The sequence below is a fragment of the Canis aureus genome, chromosome 9, assembly GCF_053574225.1.
Source record: "Canis aureus isolate CA01 chromosome 9, VMU_Caureus_v.1.0, whole genome shotgun sequence".
NCBI lineage: Eukaryota > Metazoa > Chordata > Mammalia > Carnivora > Canidae > Canis > Canis aureus.
Genome location: NC_135619.1, coordinates 8,771,485 through 8,793,837, shown reverse-complemented (window position 1 = coordinate 8,793,837; position 22,353 = coordinate 8,771,485). Strand labels below are relative to the sequence as shown.

The window sequence follows — 22,353 nt, the reverse complement described above, 5'->3', positions numbered from 1 at the left end:
ACCTGCAGCTGGAGTAACCGAGTGTTATTGGTTGAAATGTGTCCTCTCTCCCAAAAAAGATCCGTTGGAGTCAACCTAATTAAGACTTGTAGATGGACCTCACTTGTAGATAGTATCATTGCAAAAGTAATGAAGTTAAAATGAGATCACTAGGGTGGGCACTAATCCGATATGATGATTTTCCTTATACAAGGGAGAAAATCTGGACATGCAGACAGACTTGCATAGAGGGAAAACAAAGTGAGCAGACACAGAGAGGAGATGGCCAACCACAAGCCAAGGCTGGGCGCCTGGAACAGGAAGAACCAAGGCTGCTGACATGTTGATTTCAGACTTCTAGCCTCAAGCAGCGTGTGGAAATAGAAATGGGACTCAGACAATTTGCAGTTTTCCAGAGGAGAAACAACCTGGAGTCACACCAAGATTCTTTCTGTTCTGACATCCCCTCGAATTTACTCAGGGTTTCCACTGATCCTTCTATCATCTAAGGACATGGGTGATGAACAGTATAGGGTCAGAGACTGAAGCCCAAGACCAGCTGGGAAGCGTACACCTTAGCTAAAGGCAGACAGGAGCAAAACTGGCATACAAATCCAGTATCTCTCAGGTGCTTCAGGAGTGCCTAAATCCTTCTGCTCTGCCCTTGGTGGGAGGAGGTGGAATGGAGCAGGGAAGGAATCCTGCACTGAAAGGAGTCACTTCCAAAATACTGCTCCTCACCAGGAGAATGCCTGAGTTATCTCAGATTGGCAGTCACCATTAGCAAAGCAGAATTTAAGAGCTTAGCCAGGTATAGAGAAACAGCGCAAGATGTATTGATGTATTTTTTTATATAGCTAAGTTTGTAAAGGTGTAAATACATATACTATTTTCATTTTAGCAAATATGCTTGGCACCTAAGTAAAGGTTGAAAATACAGGAATGAATATCTCCGTTTATCGACTGACACAAACCAACAAACAGAATCATCAAGATTGTGTCAAGGTCACATCATCTGCAACTTGTGAGTAGGGATCAATCCCATGTACGTTTCCCTTTGTTGCCTGCCTTTTATTCACTAGGCCTTAAGAAGTTTTGAATAGAATAATAAGGTAGGTATTGAACTGTAATAAAGAATTCCATAAGTGTCATAAGAAATCCATGAATAGAGTGAGATGGGGGCAAAGAACGGAGAATCACTGCTGCCAAAGGTCTCAGGAAATGCTATTAGGAGAAGTGATTTTTGTAGCTGTGATTTGAACTAGGATAAGAGTTTTGTAAGCATCGAATGGACAGGAAGGTGTTCTGGAAGAAGGAAATCCTACGCCAAGCCTGGGGTTATAAAAGGTTATGGATTGTGCAGAGAAGTTTGAATAGCGGGGCCACCCAACCACAGCACAGGTCTGCCAGGGGCCAGGTCTACCCTGGGAAAGTGGCTTGAGCCAGAATGTGAAGGCACTGCAGCCATGCAGTTTTATAAGTACAGAAATGCTCATGATCAGATTTATTTTCAGAAAAAAACTACCTAAGAGGGGTATGGAAAGCAGACCTGGAGAGGCAAGCATATGACAGGAAGACCCAAGAAGAAGAGTCCCTTTGCAGTGATCCAGGAGAAGGATGATAAGGCCACAGAGGGCAAGACACAGATTCTGGAGTGCTTCTTGAAGTGGGATCAGCAGAAGCTGGCGGGTAATGGTATGTTTGGAGAGCAAACGAATGCATAGTTTAAAATACTAGGTCCTTATTTTGTGTGGCAGGTGGACTAGAATGATTGCAAACATGATGGGAAATCCGGCAAAGCCTCCACGCAGTCATTAGTATTTGTATGAGCTCTTACAGAGGGAGTTGTATACAGGGAGATGAAAGCTAGCCAAGAAGCTGTGGCCAGAAGAGCAACATTTAAAAGCTTAAGTATAATGGAACTCTTGGCATGTCTTTGCTCAGACTTTAAGCCATTTTTTTTTCTTAAAATAAATGCTCTAAATATTCAAGAAATGTAAGGTTTTAGTGGAAAGACTTCTGACGTAGTAAGGTTCTAGTGCCAAATTTGCTACTAATTAATTATGTGGCCTTTGGCATGTCATTTAATCTAACTCAGACTTGTCATCCTCATCTGTAAAACTAGATCTCCAAGGCCCCTCCTTCTTGCTTTCAAATGCAATGACTCCTACTAGTTTCTTTGAACTAGAGGATTTAAAATTGAAGCATATCATAGGCTATTTTTCTGCTTCTACCGAGAACAAATTCTATAGACTAGAAAGATGATGCAATACTTTGGGATATGGGAAAAATTATCTGGACTAGGTGGAAATTTTCCCAAATCATCACTGCAATTTATTAACATAATGGTCATCATTAATAGTGTTTGTGAACAGAAATGCTATATCATGTAAAAATGTCTTCTTTTTTTGAAAAGCTTATGTTCCAAACAAGAAATAACATTTAAATACTGAATTCTTACAACAACCATCTAAACTTTACAACAAGGTAATGTATTGTTATATATTATATATAAATATCACTATGTATATAATATCACTCAGCATATTGACTGTGTAATGAGGGAGAGAGATGATTAATCCCATAGCCTTGCCCCTCTCACTCCAATTATTGTACATAATAGAGAAGCCCCCCTAAACTTAGACTTAATGCTCCTCAAAGAGAGAAACTGTTGTTGAGTTTATCTTAAGACTTTTCATAATAAAATGACCCATTTCTTATAAGATGCCCAATGTCTCAGAGCTCAGAGGAATTCAAGCTCAGAAGTCTTTGCAAGTTGAATGAATGGCTCTGAGCATAGACTTATGCCAAGCTAGTAAGCCAGAGAAAATAATTTCAACCTTCATCCAGAAATTAAATGGTTACTGATTGATATGGAAGATACCATAACCTTTCAGATTAAATTAAGAAATGTTGCTGAACACAATTAAAATTTTTCAATGTAACACTGTTTGCAGAGTGCATTTTTGACTAAACTCCATCTCTGAGGTTAATTACCATGTCTTGGGTCCAGGAATAATAGATTAAGTGGAAAGTTGGCTTCAAAGTTAAAGAATGGAAAGAAATAAGAAGTATTCAGAAGTGATTTATGTCTTCCTGATGAATTTGAGGGAGGAGAGCCAAGTAACCGTACCATGCTTCTGTGTTAAAGGTTTTAGGCCAAGGGAGTGGTAGAAAATTAAAAGGGTGTTCATTCCAGGAGAAGCTCCACATTTTGCTCATAATTTGGAATTATCTCATTCTTGCTAGTTAGGCTAAAGGTAAAAAATCTTATTGAATGTTCTGGAGATGGTCTAGGAAACATGAATGACCTTCATTTCTAAGGAATGCACAACTCTTTATGGAAGTCAACATGGAAGCTCAGTTAACTACTTTATGAAGGTGGGCAAGAAATAATTATAACCTCCAACCACAAATCTATTTCAAAGTGACAAGAGTAATGTGGTATGTTAAAGAAGCTAAAAGAATCTGAGTTTTTGTCTTGAATATGCTATTAACTAGCTGGTTTTGGACAAGCTAGCCAACTTAACGTGCTGCTTCTTTCTCATCTATAAAATAAAAGAATAGGGCTATATTCTTGCTAGAATTGTTCTAGTTCTATAATATATGAATGATAAATACTTTAAAATTAGAAATAGTAAAATTTAAGTATAGACCTTTAATTTCAGATGTTAGGGGCCCTGCTCCAACTTTGCCTCATTAGAACCATTCTAGATCAAGAACGTGCACTTTTAGGGAACTCCAATGAAACTTCTGTTTTATAAAGCAGGCCTCCAAAAAGAAAAGCCCAAGAAAGGGCCCTTTAAAAAGTGTAGCTCACTGTGAAAGCAGCAAAGAATGTGTACTAAAAAAAGACTAAAAGGCCTTTATGACACATTCAGTGAAGAGATACCCTCATAACTTTTACCCGTTAATTGATGCATAAAAGGTTGTGAAGATTAATGTACATCAAAATCAAAACTAAATTGAATTTTTGACATTTTTGAAAATAAAAACCCCAAAGAATACATAGGTGCCTTTTGATTTGTCACAGCTGGAAGACTCTGAATCATGAAGCGCTCTAGGAGAGGCCATTAAATAGCGTTAGATGGTTTGTCAGTGTGGAGGAAAAGTAATTGAAGTACCAAACTGTGTGTATGGGCATTGCATTTTAAAATATTTACCAAACAGATAAAGTGAGGGGTTTTTTTTTTTCTTCCACAACTACAGCACAAAATGTTGATTAGGTAGTCAAGAGGAAAGTTTTATAATTAAAATCCTTTCTAAAAAAATTCAGTCAGATTAAATAATCTTTGCTTTAAGTAAAGATATTTCTGGTCTGCATTTTAAGAAAAAATATATATTGGCCATCTAAGCTATGTGTTTTTTTACTTTTCTGAGTAGAAAAAAAGATTTAAAAGCCAACAACTGATCTATGAGAATGACGTTTGAAACAGCAATGTGATATGGAATAAGTATAGAAAGTAAAGCAGGAACCAAAATTCTTAGTACTGGTTCAGTAAGCCTATACATTTGAAAATAATTTCAGATCACCTCATTGTGATATCCTTAGCCTTAATCAAAGGCAAGCACTGATTTTTTTTTAAAGAAACAACAGTGAAATAAATAAGTGCTAGCATATCAGTAAGTCAATGAGTTCCCAGTTTTCTTTGAAAAAGAATACTAATGATACCAATAATCAAGTGAGTGTAATTCCTTTTACAGCAGATATAAAATGAGTAACATGTAGATTAACACAAAGTCCATACTGAGATCCAAATACACAGGCCCAAAGAGGACCCAATTACAGGGTTCATATGTCTCCCCACGGTCTGAACCGCCCCATATGGAAAGCAGTTCTTCCATCTAAATAACTGGCTTCATCTGATTCTCTTAAGAGCCCAGAGGTACATTTTTTCTCCTTAAGTAGGATGATTTTTTGAAAACTGTGCCATTAGTAGTAGACATGGTTGACGAAGATAGTACAGAAAGAGACATGCATTTTGTTATTCCCAAAAGCTCTTGTGACTTTCCCCATTGTCTTTATTTCCATTGATTACTTTAGCAGTTGGCAAAGCATCACCGTTCACAAGATACATGTGTAAAAAACAAACAACAAATCTGGTCTTAAAAAACTGACTTCCACATGGAACAGAAGGCAGGAACAGTTTCTATTCTTGGAAGGACAACAGCATTTTGTTTTAATCAGTTGTGAAGGATCTAAAACTAAAATTCTAAATGAGGTTAATAAATCAAGAAGAGTTAAAATGAAAACAAGTTTCATAATCAGCTTGCAAATAAACAGTGCTGCATATTCTATTAAGGCTGGTCCCAGGGCTGAGGCAAGTCAGAACAGATTTTTCATAAATACCTACAGTTCAAAGCTTTTAGGTGGAAATAGATCATGAGAAAACATTTTAATAAGCAACACCACTCTTTAGTAAGAATGGTAATAGCAGCAAGCAATCAAAACTATCTGGTAGAAAGCCCCTTCCCTCTGAATGGATTTTTCCTTAATCTCTAGAATAACTGTTTTCAGAATCACCTGCAAAATAAGTCTAAAACATCACTTCATTGAAGTGATAGGGAAATAGGAATTTCTCACTGAGCATAAAATATTTATTTAACATTCTAGCCCTTGCAAGGAAGACCCTGATTGAGCTGAGGTTTCTCTGAGGAAGCTGTACCTGATCCCCAGCGATGATCATACATTAAAAGCATGGACAGTCTGAAATGAACTTCTCTACCCACTTCAGTGTCTACTGTGGGTAGGTAGATGACTCAGTTAAAAAATTCATCATCATCATCATCATCATCATCATCATAACTTCAAGAGACATGAATTAAAATTTAAATACAAATTGTTGGAAATTCAGAGAAATTTTGGTTCTTGTAAGTGCTGGTCAAGAGGTCAATGAAAGACAGTGCTAGAAAGACAGTCACAGGCCAGAAATGAAGTTAGCCACTTATGTTAAGAGCCCCACATCAGCACACCAAGACTTAATACCTAACCTAACTGCAATCTCAGCCCCCGCCCCAGGAATGTAACCTTGCATCAGTCAACTTGGACTGGCCTAGTCATCACTAGGAAAGCTACCAATAGGCCCTTTCCGTTCCCCTTGGGAAGGACCGCCTTGCCTGAAACATCAGGTTCTTTGCTAATAATGTCTTTTTTTCCCCCCATTCCCTCTCTACCTTTCAAAACCTTTCCATTTCTGCAGCTCAGCTCGACAAAGCTCCTTTCCGTTTGCTAGATGGCATGCTGCCTGGTTCATGAATTGTTTAAGAGAGCCAATTAGATCTTCACTACTTGGTTGAATTCTGTTGTTTAAGAGTAGTAGTTGCAGCTACTCAGAGATATTATAAAGTGAAAAGAAAGTTGAGACTAAAACTTGTAATCACAGTATTTCAGTTTTGGAAAAAATAAAAACTTCTGAGAAAGCCCGCAAACAAACAGTGAGAGTCACCAGTCAGGAGACATTCAGAAGGAGATGGAGGCCTAATCAACTTTACCAAGTCCTGCAGACTTCTCAATGAGATAAGGATGAATAGAATCTGTTGGATTTAGCATATGAGGAAACATTGGTACCCTAACAAGTGCTGTTTCCATGGGAAGTCATAGTAATGAATTGAGAAGACTGAGAAGTGAGGAGTTGAAAACAGGAACCAGTAGTTCTTAAAGCAACTCTGCTGTGCATACTCCAGAGGCAGAAGCATGGGCTTTAATCCCTGCTTAGTCGTGGAAGATATGGCCTTGAGCAAGCCGTTAACATCAAAGAACTTCAGCTCTTTATTCTGCACATTTAGGGACAATAATAGCACCACCCAGAGTTTTGTGAGAATAAAATGAGATATTGTAAGTAATTTGCTTGAATGGCACCTGGCATATGGTAAGCACTTGATAAATGTCAGCTGTTATTTTGAGGAGAAGAAAGATATAAAATCAGGCATATAGTGTTTGTGTCCTTGGTGACTGTTTTGTCTCAGAATTTAGGTGAATAGGTATGTCTGTGGATGTTTTAAACAGGAATACATCGGGCCCATTTATAGGCTAAAGAGAATCAGCTAGTGAAGAAAGAAAAGGAGGTATCTGAATTCTGCTCAGGGAAGGGAATGTCTGCATTTGGAGAATATGTTTTCAAAAACCGACTAGGGACTGATGAGATATTCTGGACTGTAATCTTAGCTGGTGTCAAGACATCAGAAGAGGGAGGAAGCTTTTTTTTAATGAAACAAGGGGAAGAAAGTATGCTTTGAATAATGAATGCAGAATCTGCATCAAAGACTTGAGTACAAGTTGTTTTTTGAGAGGTAGTCCCAGGGAGTAAGGTTTAAGCGACTCCAGAAATTAAAACTGGGAAGGAGAAATGAAACAATACATTGCAATGTCTTAAATAAATTTCTACCTGAGGACTGAAAGGGGGAATAAAAGCTTTTCTTGATCACCTTCCATTCCCCATTGGTGCTGGGTTGCTCTGGTGGGTATGAACTGGACTCCCTCACATTTCAGGCTGAGCTCGCATTTCCCCTGACTAGGCTCTGTCCAGCATCTGATAGTACAATGTCGAAGAAGACATGGAAGATTTTTGGTGAATGCTTGAGACACGATGCTGTCAGTTCCAGGTAAATTGAAGCCTATTGAAGCTGAATTAATTTGCTATAGCCATGCCTGGAATCAGAGATGAAGCCAAGGAAAGATGAGCTAGTGAACAAGAGTCATCTGACACATTGACCCATTGCAGGATTCCTGTATTTCATGAAGTTCAATCCATAAATGGGTTTGGCCTTTAAAAGACTTCGTAAGGGAAGGGTTTGTGAAATGAGAGATGACTGTCCCCCTTTCCTGCTATATTGGTCCTAAGACCTCAACTGATAGTCATCATCTTCTTTCTTCATCACCCATTCTGACTTTCTTCTGCTAAACTATAACTTCAGCTACTCTGGCTACTTGCCTCTGGAGGGACACAGACTTTGACCCCTGAGGGGTCCGAGCCCTCAATAACCCTGCCATTACTGAATAGTAATTACTGCAACTGCCCATTCATCATTATTATTAGGTAGAGAGACACCAGGAAATATTATAGTTAATTCCTTCTTGTCCCCATATGTAGCAGTATTCCTAGCTCCTACTGGCAGCCAGGAACTCCTCTCTTTGTCTGCTGGTCCACTGGCATGAAGATCTTAGAGTGACCTAAAAATAGTCATAGCCTCAAGGTCAGGAGAAAACCTTGAACCCAGTGGAAAAATTAACCTGTAGCATGAGATTCCAGGGGAAGCCTACTAGGCCTGTGCATATGCAAAGCCTGTATTATGCAGGAAAGCTAACACTTCTTTGGGCAATCCTTGGTCAATAGGAAACTGACGGATAAATGTTCCTCCTTGTTAGTGCTGTGGTCCCTGATGGAAAGCATCTTCTCTCAGAATGAGGACCTGTATATCTACATATATTAAGGTTGAAAACCAAATTCTGCAAATGGGACACTGAAAATGGTGGTGAGAGGGGCCAACCCTATATCCAATGTTTTTTTTTTCTATGTGGGTATTCTAGATTTTTGATACAGCACCATATATTGGCTTTTGATTCAGCATTCCAACACTGCAGAGTTTGGTTCTTGGCAAGCACCCAGGTGATATTTGAATAGGTTATCTTCATTCTATTAGATTGACTTCATCTGTAAAATATATAGATTTCACAAAAATATATGTGTGCTAGGACTAGTCCTTTCAATGGTCACACATCCATTGCTACAAAATGAGTACCTTATTTGGAGACAATATTGTAGAAGAATTCATGCCAATAAATAAATAAGGTATTCTACAAGCTCTTATATGGTGATGGGGGTAGAGGAACTTCTGTCAGTGAAGATAAAATCAAATCTGGAGTAGATAGTGATATCATATAGAGAAATCATCATCAATTTCTGATGTTGACAGGGCAGATATTCAGAAGTACAGTAGCTAGGTCTGCCTTGTGCAAGAGTTCATGTTTCTGGACGCACACATAGTTTCTACTCCTCCACACTGGCCTTTCCTTTCATGGCCCATGTAAGCACTGCAGTGATAGTGAGAAAGGCTGTGGATTCACAAGCAAAGCATAGTAAAACTTTGAAGCCTGGACACTGACTTTCTTTTGAAATTCCTGGATCTGGTTTTGAGTAAAATCTGCTCTGTAGCTGCAGGAAATAAGGCTTTTACTAGATGCTGCCCTCAAAGACCTTCTTTTATAGCATGCCCTGACTTGATAGTTATCTGATCTAACTTTGTCATTTTCATTGCTTGACTCTTCCAAAGCATGAACAGCAGCCAGTGCACTTCATAATCCTTGAAATGACCATTGCCCCCATACCACTGATGTGTTAGAGCTACACTTGGCCTTCCACCAGCCTTCCACTCAGCCTATTCCACTGCAGGTGAGAGACTCAGTTACTGTAATAGTATCAGACTTCACCATCCCCACACTGTCCACTACAGTGGGTTTCATGTTTCCATCTGACTGGTAAATGGTTTAGTTCTAGAGTCCTATCCTGTATATCTGCTTGCTAGGTACCAATTGCTTTAGCCATCACCCCCCCCCCCCCCCCCCCGCAGAAAGCAAAGCTTCAAAGATTTCTGCACAGCTAGTTTATTTGGAAGGTAATCACAATGGGCAGGAGTTACCAATCAACAGGAGTAAAACGAGTAAGGAGAAAAAGGTGTACATTATTAAATTAGGCACCGCCATAGCAACAGCATTCCAGAAACTTCTCTGAAAAGCATATAGACCACCTCCCAGAACTGTCCACTTAAGAAGTGCCCGTGGGTAGCATTTACCTCCTAGTGATTGAGGATTATGGAAAAAGGTGTTAACTTTCCTGTACTTTCAGGGTTTGTACGCACACGCGCTTTCCCTGCACCCCATGCCACAGCATTGGAAGAACCTCATTCAACACTTGGTGCATGATTGAGAGGAGATGCTGCCAGAATAGAATGAGTTAAAGCACTCATAGAATTTCTCTGCTCAGCTGGAATCAGGTAAATCGAAGAAGATGGAAGTGGTACACAGGGGACAGCTGATACAGAGGGTGTGGGAAGAATATGCAGGAGAAAAGATAAAATGAGACATATGGGATGAATCTAGAACTATGTGCATTAGAACTCTATATTGGTGGGTGGACATGGTCATGAACCACTCTTGTATGTACTTCCCAAATCTCTAATAAACTCTGTGAAGCCAGTGAAATCTGCATGTTAATCGATATTTGGCAGAACCCAAGGAAGTGGGTACTTATTATATCACATTTAAGTTTGCCCAGAGAAAGCATGAAGGCAGCACTCACGAAAGGCAGGAGGCCTGGAGAAAGAGAAAATTAAGAAAATGTTTTCACACCTCTTCCTAGAAATTTGGAAAAATGTGAAGGCAGTGCTTTTGGAATTCTAATAAATCACAGGATTTTTTTTTTTTTTATAAATGAGGAGTACCACTCATACCAAAAAGCATACAAATCATAGATATAGATGTATTTTCACAAAATGAACAACCCCATATAATAAAGACCTATATGAAGAAGCCTACTTTGTGCTTGCTTCCAATTATCCACCCCTAGGGTAGTCACTTTCCTAAATTTTAATACCATAGTTTTCTATTGCCTCTTTCTGAATCTTATTCAAATGCAAACACAAAGTTGGAGCCTGATTTCTTTCACTCAACTTGTGAGATTCTGTACACCATGGATTTTTCTGAAAATTAAGTTAAAGATCCTTGACAGTTGTAGCTTTGCTTCTCATGTGACTGTGAGGACCTAGACTGTGTCTTATTCATTGTTGTCTCACCAGCATGTAGTAGTATGCCTAAGATCATGATAAAATGAGTGATACATTTTTTTTAATCTACTGCAGGGTTGACTAGCCCAGAACCCTTCATCAGCACACAGTAAATGTGAGTTGATTCTTACATGAAAAAATTATCACAATTATCCATCCTTGTGTCTTTAATATTGCTATTGGTATCTCAATCTATAAATGCCGATCTTAAGTATGCAATTTCTATATGCCTCTGTTTTTATTTCTTTAATTTTTATTGAGAACAAAGAATTCCTAATTTTGCAACCAAGACTCTCAAAATAGTATGAAGTAGTGAAAAGGACCTAGTGATGATATGATGGGAAAGAAAGACATTGGTTTCTAGTATGTCTGAAGCAAAATGTAAGGAAAAGTAAAATCTCCAGCAGGGTTGAATTTCCTATTGTTTCAGTATGCTTCCATCAGTGCACCTACCTTTTTTTTTTTTTTTTTTTTTTTGGCTGTGGCGTTTGCATAGTTATAACTATAGACTACACTGAAATTACAGATTTGGACAGTTTGGTACGTTTCTTAAAGAAAAAACAAATTTTGTCAATTTAAGCAAAGAGTACAAAAGCTGATCAAGAGTTTGCAGTGAATGATTATAATTACTAGTTAAATTACAGTTTGTTTTGTCTTAGTTCTTAGTAGAATTTATATATGTACTTAAAGATCAAGGAGACATTGTTTATAAGGTTTTTTATCTTTCTGTAACAGAGAACAACACATTCTGTCATGATTTGCCACGAAAGCCCCTTCTCTTCATTATTTGTGAACAAGTTTAATAATAGTATTGGTTAAAATGTATACCTATTACTTAGCTATAGCGATAGTATAATAGCATGCTAATAATTACATAGTAATAGCATAACTAACATTCTTTATGTGCCACAGATTATTCTGAATACTTTATACATTATATGTTACAACTAAGATTCTATATATATTAAGTATTAGCACATTTCATCCTTATACAGCCTTATGAAGTATAGACTTTTATTATCTTCATTTTACAATTAAGAAAACTGAAGGGTGCCTGGGTGGCTCAGTTGGTTAAGTGATTGACTCTTGATTTCAGCTTGGTTCATGATCTCAGAGTCCTGGGATCCAGCCCTGCTTTGGGCTCCATGCTCAGCCAGGAGTCTGCTGGAGGATTCTCTTATCCATCCTCCCTATCTCTCTCTCTCTCTCTCTCTCTCTGTCAATAAATGAATCTTTAAAAAAATTAAGAAATCTGAGTATTTTAGAAATTAAGAAACAAGATCACACACTAGTGAGAAGTAAATCCAGTATACAAGCCCAAGCTTTGGAGTCTGTGCTATGCTGCTGATTAAACTCAAGAGAGACACCTTTGGCATTTCTACCTCATCTTATGTGAGAGGACTTCAGTTATATGTTCTTCCTTCAGCTGAGTGCCTCTTTTATGTGAACCCCAAGGAAGTCTGGAAAGAGAAGTACAGAGGGTCTGGAAGAGAGGCAGAGAGAAGAGTAGAGATTGCGTGGGAGGTGGTGGGGCTGGGCTTGGAAGGCAGGGAAAGAAATGGTGAGTGCAAGAAGACCAGGGAGGAGCTTTCTATAGTATGACACTGGGTGCTTACCACTGCCATAAGAAAATCATTCTGAGCATTTTACCCAGAGGAAGAAGTGTAAAGAAAATCATATGAATATTAATAACCTATTTTAAAATAATAATTATTTTCAAAACAACACAGATATGAAATCTTTGATTATCAGACAGTGAATATTAAAATATTAAAAATTAATACATTTCACATATTTTTTAAATGAGAAATTAAGGCTCTCTAATGTTCTTAAGCATTAAAGTGAGAAATGAAGGAAATTAATAAAACTAAGTGACCAATTATAGGGTGACCAAATGATGGACAAACTATTAATTGAGAGAAGTAAAGAAATCTAATTACAGAAAAGAGACACATACTCTAAGTACCAGTCAATACTACCCAATATAATTCTCTCCCTCTATCTCTCCCAATGCTTTTTTTCTGCTTTAGAAACAAAGCTTGTGAAGAATTTAGTTTCTTGGGCAATATGCAATAACTTGAAGTTAACTTATTTGAATGACTCTTGCCATGTCCTATCAGACTCATATATATATAATTAATTGGTATTTTATTATCATAGAAAGATACATTATTTGCTAAAGCAAACTAGGTATAACAATGAAATCTCAGAGCTCCTAAATCCCATGTGGAATTAATACATTAACACTTTTAGGTAATAAACACAAATTTGAAAAGTGACCCATTTCCCAAGACACATAATGTGAAATCATTTTGGAAGCATGTAATTTATTCAAAACAATAATTATTAGATATTATTCTGCATCTTTTTGTAGTTTACCATTATGTTTATGGCACCAAGCATATGCACACAGCATATTTTTGGAGGGCTTTACCCTTCAGAATTTGAATGAAATGTATACAATCCATACAAACCTCAAAAAATCTCTGGCTGATTTTACTAGAAAATATCAGATGGTTTCTTAGAAAAGCATATTATGGGTTTCATATTAATAGGTTAGGTACATTTAGCAAAATTTGATCTTATACTTGCAGACAATATTTTGAGTATGGCTAAATGAATCAATGATTTGCTAATCATTGCCAAGGAAAGAAATTTCCAATCAAATTTGAGTTAATCAAATTAGCTTTACATTAACAACATATTTTGGACATTCTGTGTATGATGACCTTTGGAGATCATGAAAAAAATAGCATGGTATGATTCTCACCCAAAGCTTTAAACTTGTTGGAAAGACAATCTATAGAGATACATAGCATAAATAACAACAGTATAATATGGTTATTTCATGTGGCGTTAGGATGTAATTAGGTAGAAATGGGAAAGATTTTCACTTGGCCAGGGTTTTCATGGGGACTGAAGTATTATCCAAAAAGTGTTAAGCCTCCTGAACACGGGGAGGAAAAATAAGGTGAAAGATGAATTGGGTTCTGGTAAGTTTAGATGAAAAAGTGTCTAGGAAGGGTGAAAGACCCCTGGGGGCCTAAAAGGAAAACTTCTGGACCCTGAAGCAAAAGCAAGTATAAAAAGAAGTTTGCCCCAGGGCTGAGATATTCATCCATTCAAAAATTACTTACCCTACACATACTGTGTATCAGCAGGTACAGTACTAGACAAAGATCTCTGACCTCCTGGAACTTATTTCCCAACGAGAAGAAACAGAATCATGGTCAATAAATATAATATTTAAGTACATAAATAGCTAACACAGTAGTTTAGTAGTATAGTTTATTACAGCTCAATAAGGAGGTTGAGGATAACAGAGGGGAAAAATGAGTTGTAAGTCTCAAAAAGTTAAGCAGGATGGGCCTTGTTAATAGAATGACATGTGAGCAAAAATTTGCAAATATCTGGGGGATGAGTGTTCCAAGCAGAACAATCAGCATAATAGCCCTAGAAGAGAAGTGCATTAGCTTGTAGACCAGGAAGAAAGCCAGTGACTCTGGGATGGAATGAGCCAGGGAACGTTAGTAGGAGATGAGATCGCAGAATTAAAGGGGCTGGATGTGTAGGGCCCTGTAGAAAAACTGTAAGAACTTTGACTTGCACTTTATATGAAATGCAGGTCTTGGAAAGGGTTTGGAACAGAGTAATATATGATATTATTTTAGATTTTAAAAGGCTTACTGTAACTGCATTTGAGCATGCCTCCCAAAGACAGAAAAGAAAGCTGGTAACTGCAATCACATATTTGCATCATCTTTTTAAATACACTTTCCCTTGTTTATAGCTTTTTCAAGAGTAAATCAAAATCAATTAAACTCATTTTTGCTCATTTTTGCTTATCTTTGAATCTAAAACCCTGTGTTCTAGCCAATTTCAAGGGAACATTAAAGGCTACTGTGATAGTACAGGCATAAGAGAAAATGAACATGGCCAGGGCAGTGGAAGCAGAAATTAAAAAGATAAAGTTTTAAAGTAATTAGCATAACTATTTTGGACTGAATATTTCCCTAAAACTTGCATATTGAAATTCTAACCCTCAGTGGGATAATATTATAGGATGTGGGGCTTTGGTTGGTAACTAGGTTTAGATGAGGTCTACCTACCCCCTGCCACCACCACCACCACCATGAGGAGAGGAGTGTCCTTATAAGAAAAGAGACCAGAGTATACTCTCTCTTTCTGTCATGTAATATAACAAGAAAGTGGTCATCTTCAGAAAAAAGGCTCTCATTAGACAACCAATGTGCTGGCACCTTGATCTTGGACTTCCTGTGCTCCAGAACTGTGAGAAATAAATGTTTGTTGTCTAAGTCGCCCAGTCAATGTAATTTATTATCAGCCTGAACTGGCTAATAAAATGAAGTCACTAAATGACTGGATACAGAGGATAAAGGATACAAAGAACCAACATTTCTCTCCCTTTTTTTATGACAGAACAAAGAAAAATTGTGATTCCATAAACAAATGCTAAGAATTTTTTAGAAAGAAAGCTCGAGGAAGAAAGAGGAATCTGAGAATACTTGGTTTGAAATGAAAAAGCTTCTATTTATTGAATACCTAATCTCTGACATGCAGCAGGGTACAAACACTCATGAATATTATCTGGTAGAAGAGCTTAAACATCATAACAAGAAAGATGATGTAAACCTGCATCTAGGCATTAAATGAATCCCTCTGGTGGGGTGTTTGGGAAGGCAAGAAGGGGAGAGAAACAATTGTGGAGGCTTCAAACCACACTACTTGTGCAATTAGTCTCCAAAACCTAATTACTTGTCTTTGTGTTTGTCATCCCTTGTTTTTCAATCAGTTCTTGAACTTCTAATTCCTGATTTTCATCTGTTATCTCATTAGTTTTCACTTCAAATTTTGGGTTCTCTGCAAATTTGACAAGTTTGCTTTCTCTAACTTCATTACGGCCAGGGTTAGAAGTATTGAAAGCCACAGGCAAAGAACAGATACCTATGACATTTGCTATTGAGTGGTCAGAATGGAAGGCAAATTGAAGGAGTTAAGGGTAAGCATGTGAAGGATGCAAATTCAAAAGAAATAGTAAACAGTGTTTTTTCAAAGACCAACATAATCTGATAAATAGAAACTCCTTTTAAAAAGTACTTAAAAACCCAAACCCTTGAACCAATAAAATGATTTTTTAAAAGTTACAAGCTATAAGATCAATATAAAAAATAAATTCTATTTCTGTATATTATCAATGGACAATCTGAATATCATCATATCAAGGAAATAATTTTTATTCATAATAATATAAAAACAAATAAAATACTTAAAAATCAATTTAACAAAAGAAATGTAAGATCTGTGCCCTGTGAACTACAAAATATTACTAAGAGAAATTAAAGATCCACAGAGAGATTTTTCCAGATTCATAGATTGGAAGACTTGATATTCTTAAGAGAGCAATTCTCTCCAAATTTCTCAGCGAATTCAACACAAAAGACTTAGAATGATTAGAATAAATTTTTAAAAGGAGAACAACACAGGAGAACTTATACCATCCAATTTCAAAACTTAGTGTAAATATTCAGCATCAAAACTGTGGGGTTGGCATAAGGATAGACAAATAGATCAATGGAACAGAATAGAAAGTCTAGAAATAAATCTTTTTTATGATTTTATTTATCTATTCATGAGAGACAAAGAGAGAGAGGGAGTGAGAGAGGCAGAGATACAGGCAGAGGGAGAAGTAGGCTCCCTGGCAGGGAGCCTAATGTGGGACTCGATCTTGGGACTCGATCCCGGGACTCCAGGATCATGCCCTGGGCAAAGGCAGTTGCTCAACCACTGAGCCACCCAGGGGTCCCCATAAATAAATCCTTAAATTACGGTCAATTGATTTTCAACAGGGTGCTAAGGCAATAATTCATTGGTGAATTTTCAACAAATGGTACTAGGACAATTGAATATTCATATGCAAAAAAAAAAAAAAAAGAGCTTAGACCCTTACCACTTATCATATGAACAAATCACCAAAAAAAGTGGATTACAGACCTAAAAGTAAGAGCTAAAATTATAAAACTTTCAGAGGAAAACAAGAAAAATCTTTATGGTCTGGCTTTAGGCAAAGATTTCTTGGATATGACAAGAACATTCTATAAAAGAAAAATTTGATAAATTGGACTTCATAAAAATGGAAAACTTTTGTTCTTTGAAAGACATTATTAAAAATAAGATGACAAGCCATAGACTGGGAGAAAATATTTGCAAATAATGTACATGATAAAGGACTTAATCTGAAATATATAAACACAAGTCATTAATAATAATATAAACAATTCAATTTAAAAAGTGGAAAACTATTTCACTAAAGATATGCAAAGGCTAATAATTATAACAAAAATGTGCTCAACATCATTAGTCATTAGGGAAATACAAATTAAAATTTTGAAGAGCTACTGCTACATAGCCATCAGAACGGCTATAATCAAGAAGACTGACAAGTATCGGCAAGGATGTGGAGAAATGAATTCTACACATTGTAATGGGAATGTGAAATATTGTGGACCTTTTATTCTTTATTTTTTTTTACAATATAGTGATTCAGTAGTTCCATATACTAATCAGTGTTCATCAAGATAAATGTACTCTTAATCTCCTTGACTTATTTCACCCATCCTCTCACTCACCTCCCCTCTGGTAACCACTTGTTTCTTGGTTTGTCTCTCTCTCTCTCTCTTCCCTTTGCTTGCTGTTTGTTTTTTTTTTTTTTTTAATTTCACGTATGAGTGAAACCATATATTTGTATTTCTCTGAATGGCTTATTTTGCTTAGCATTATGCCCTCTAGATCCATCTGTGTTGTTGGAAATGGCAAGATTTTGTTCTTGTTTACGGCTGAATAATATTCCACTATAGATGTATGCAAACTCTTCTTTAACCATTTGTCAATTAATGGACACCTGGGCTGCTTCCATAGTTTGACTATTGTAAACAATGCTACAATAAACATAAGTGTGGATGTATTCCTCTGAATTAGTGTCTTCATAGTCTGAGTGAATACCCAGTAATGTGATTCCTACATCATATGGTAATTCCATTTTTTTAAAGATTTTATTTATTTATTTATTTATTTATTTATTTATTTATTTATTTATTTCTTATTTATGAGATAGAGTGAGTGAGAGGAGGAATAGAGGGGAAATGAGTGGGGAGAAAGAATCCTGGGCTCAATCTCATCACCCTGAGATCATGACCTGTGTAGAAATCAAGTCAGAGGCTTAAATGACGGAGCCACTCAAGTACTCCAGAGTAGTTCTATTTTTAATTTTTGAGGAATCCTCATGCTGTTTCCAGAGTGGTTGCATCAGTTTGCATTCCCACCAACAGTGCACAGGGATCCCTTTTTTCCCACATCCTCACCAACACTTGTTTCTTGTGCTTTTGATTTTAGCCATTTGGAGAGGTGTGAGGGAATATCTCTTTGTGGTTTTGATTTGCATTTCCCTGAGAATAAGTGATGTTGAGCACCTTTTCATGTATCTGTTGGTCATCTGCATGTCTTCTTTGGAAAAACATCTATGCATGTCTTCTGTCCATTTTTTAACTGGATTATTCATTTTTAGAGTGTTGAGTTTTATGTTTTTTATATATTTTGGATACTAGCCCTTTGTTAAATGTGTCATTTACAAATATCCCCTTCCATCTCATAGGTTTTCTTTTAGTTGTATTCGTTGTTTCTTTTGTTGTGCGTAAGCTTCTTATTTTGATGTAGTCCATAAAGTTTATTTTTGCTTTTGTTTCCCTTGCCTCAGGAGACATATCGAAAAAGGCGTTGCTATGGCCAATGTCAGAGAAACTTCTTGTCCTCTCTTCTAGGATTTTTCCATGCATTGCAATTGGAATGTAAAATGGTTCTAGACATTTTTGAATACAGTTTAGCAGTTTCTTAACCTAAATACAAACTTATCATATAACCCATAAATTTCATTTTTCTAGATTCTAGTATCTGCCTAAAGTGAAAACTGTTGTCCACCTGAAGACTTACATGTGAATATTTATAACTGCATTCTTTATAGTAGCCAGAAACTAGAAACACTTAAAATGTCCATCAAGTGGTGAATTCATAAATATATTATGGTATGTTCACACAACGAAATACTATGCAGCAATAAAAAGGAATGATTTACTGATACATGCTACAATATGAATGAACCTCAAACCAGTATGCTGAGTGCAGTAAGCTAGACAAAAGACAACATTTTGTATCATTCTGTTTTACATGAAATTCCCAGAAAAGGCAAAACTGTAGAAAGAGAACAGTAGTTTCTGGGGCTTGAGGGCAATGGCAGAGATTAACTGCAAACAGGCTCAAAGGAAAACTATGGTTTGATGAAAATGTTCTAAAACTGATTTGTGATAATGGTTGCACAACTGGTTACATTTATTCAAATCATTCAATTATACACTTACAAATCTTGCACATTTATGGTTTGCAAATTATAGCCCAATAAATTTGTTTTTAAAAATCAAATACATTTTCAAAGTAGGGCAACACTTCAATATTCACATTCAAAGTATTTTAAATACAACTTTAATTCATCCAGAGGTGTGGTGTCTAAGTAGGTTCAGCTTTGTGGTGCCCTGTTAGAAATTTATTTTCTTACTCTTTTCTCTATAATGAGAGTTGTAAACCTACAACAATAAAAAGATACAATACTTCCTATATAGAGACAAATAAATAGTTGATTGAATATTAAAAATCTCTGGTGAAAGCCAATTAATCAGATATTTATTCTTCATGATATCACCATCTATGCTCTTAAAAGTAAATTACCTTTTTGGGGTACCTGGCTGGCTCAGTCCTTACAGCATGCGACTCTTAATCTCAGGGTTGTGTGTTCAAGCCCCATGTTGGGTATGGAGCCTACTTTAAAAAAAAAGAGAATTACTTTTTTACTATTTTTAAAATAAAGTGACTTGAGTTGACTGAGTCTAATACACAAAGCTTTGATATTTTCTCAGAAAATTGTTTGTTCACATTATCTTAGAAGTATTTTAAGGTAATAATAAATCCAAATAAAATATAGAACTAACATTCTTTCCATCATTTCATCAGAATAGCAATTTCTTTTCAATTTTAATTGTGGCAAAATACAAACAACATAAGATTTGCCATATTAACCTTTTTTTTACATTTATAGTTCAGTGCCATCAGGTACATTCACCCTATTCCAGGGCCATTGTCATCATCCATCCATAGAACTCTTTCATCTTGCAAAACTAAAATTCTGTGTCTTTTTATAAAGCTCTCCATTCCCGAGGCACCCAGGTGGCACAGTCAGTTGAGCATCCGACTTGGTTTCAGCTCAGGTCATGATCTCAGAGTCATGAGATAGAGCCCCAAGATGGGCTCTGGGCTCTGTGCAGTCTGCTGGGGATTCTCTCTCCCTCTTCTTCTGCCTGTCTCCCGTGCTCAATATCTCTCTCTGTCTCTCTCTCTGTGTCTCTCAAATAAATAAATAGAACTTTTTAGAAAAACGCTCTTTATTCCTGCTTCCCCCAGCCACAATGACCACCACTGTACTTTCTATCTCTATGAATTTGATTACACAAGGAGCTTCATGGGATGATACCATATTTGTTTTTTTGTGTCCAGCTTATTTAACTTGGCATAATGTCCTCAAGCTTTGTCTATGTTGTAGCACAAGTCAGAATTTCCTTCTCTTTTAAGGTTGAATAATATTGCACTGTATGTCTATACCACATTTTATCTATCCATTCATCTGTTGAGGGACACTTGGGCTGCTTTCACCTTTTGGCTATTGTGAATAATGCTGCTGTGAATGTAGATGTACAAATATCTCTTTGAGTCTCTGCTTTCAATTCTTTGGAGTATGTACTCCCAAGTGAAATTGCCAGTTCATATGGTAATTCTATTTTTAATTTGTTGAGGAACCAGCATACTATTTTCCAAAGTTGCTGCAACATTCAATATTCCAATCCAGAATACACCAGGATTGAGATTCCAGTTTCTTCACATCCTCACCAACACTTGTTATTTTCTGCCTTTTTTTTTTTTTATAGTAGCTACCATAATGGGTATGACTTATCTTCGAACACAGCATTCTCGTTTCAATTTTAATATTACTCTAGCTGACTTTGGTATGAAATCATCGTGAATCAAACTTTGTGTACTTAATCTAATAGAATATACCTAAAAGATTTGATTCTTCACATTCAGAATATGTTAGTCTCATACTCTCTCCAGCTTATACAGGAGCGAGACTTTAACTGGAAAAACCTTGAACTCCAAATCAGATCAACCTGAAAGATTCTTTGAACCCAACTAAAATTAAACCCAAATGCCATTAAGTATTTTAAGCAGGAGTGCATCTCATCCCATATACAGCTGAAGCAGTCTAATTCAGAAACACATCCACCAAACTCATAACTCTTTTTTAAAAACCTGAGTCTTTTGAAATGTTTTTTGAAATAAATAAGAACATACACAATATTTCATTCAGATTGAGTCTCTGAATAAAAGTAATATTGGCATTCAGAGTTCTTGCTGCAAACTTTCTCATATTCCATCCCATTGAAGCAGAGCTACATGAGCTAGTGTGTTTTTCAATTTTTTGCTGATTATGGAACATTTCCATTGAATGCTAGGGATGCTCAGGAAACATTCATCTTCTCTGTCAGCTAGTTTCCCTGTATCATTTCAATTGATCTCTAGCTCCTTCAGCAATAACTTCTCTCTTAAATTTAATTTTGAGAGCTTCTGTTCTTTGCTTCCTGGTACTCCTTGTCTTTAAAATTTCCACTTTTTTTTTTTTATCTTAACAAAATAAAGGTACTTAGTTTTGGGTGGCAGGCAAGAGATTGATGCTAATTCATGTCAGTGCCAAGGGTCCTACCAACCTCTGGTCCAACAGAAAGTTAGCAATACAGCTGATCCTGATGCTTGATTAACAGGTCTCTTCTTAGTGAACAAAGCAACCATCAGCAGCAGACCCACTTTGGAGTCTCTTGGGAATGTGTGAACATGACAGTAAACAGCCTACATCAAAGATGTTTCAATTCTGCAACAAGCCTTTCTGCTTCGGGTAAGTGATATGCACCCAAACAAAACATTAATCAGAAGACCCATTTTGTCTTCCTTAGAGTATCAGAGCTATATGCAGATTAATCCTGCTCTCTAAGTGTGATTCTGAGCATTAAAAGAGTTCCTTTAAGGAAGTGTAGAGGCTGAGAGAAGCACTGTAAATTGAGCAGGGATTTCATGATAATAAGAGTCTTGCTGCAGGTAAACATGAACATTATAAAATTTGAATGCTTTCTTTTAATTAGGCCCATCACTTGGGGGGCTATCTTCGAGGTCATCTGTATCTGACAGGTTGCTGTTAACACAAAGTTGAGAATAGTTTACAATGTCTGGGCAAGGACGCTTTGACCAGTTTGAGTGGAGGAGTTTGTATATTCATCTGCTTTTCCCAATATCTTATAATATGAAATTACAAAGGAGAACTGAGTAAAATCTGAAAGTGGGATGTAGAAAGAGGATAATATTTGCTTTCCTGGAATGTGGAAAGGGCTAATGTTGTGAAAAGTTTCCACTTACTTGTACACCTGTTTG

At 36.7% G+C, this 22,353-nt stretch overlaps 1 long non-coding RNA gene across 3 annotated transcripts; it reads left to right on the top strand.

Annotated features, from left to right (window-relative positions):
• The first annotated feature begins 212 nt into the window (after nucleotides 1–212).
• LOC144320025 (uncharacterized) lies at nucleotides 213–21,823 on the top strand. 3 transcript variants are annotated; one of them, XR_013385618.1, is made up of 7 exons: nucleotides 213–1,003; nucleotides 1,494–1,674; nucleotides 5,594–5,726; nucleotides 9,250–9,368; nucleotides 9,822–9,969; nucleotides 10,834–10,873; nucleotides 21,693–21,823. It is a non-coding gene; the product is annotated as an uncharacterized LOC144320025 (long non-coding RNA). The 3 variants fall into 3 exon arrangements; XR_013385620.1 differs by lacking the exon at nucleotides 9,250–9,368; XR_013385619.1 differs by lacking the exon at nucleotides 10,834–10,873.
• The last annotated feature ends 530 nt before the right edge of the window (nucleotides 21,824–22,353 follow it).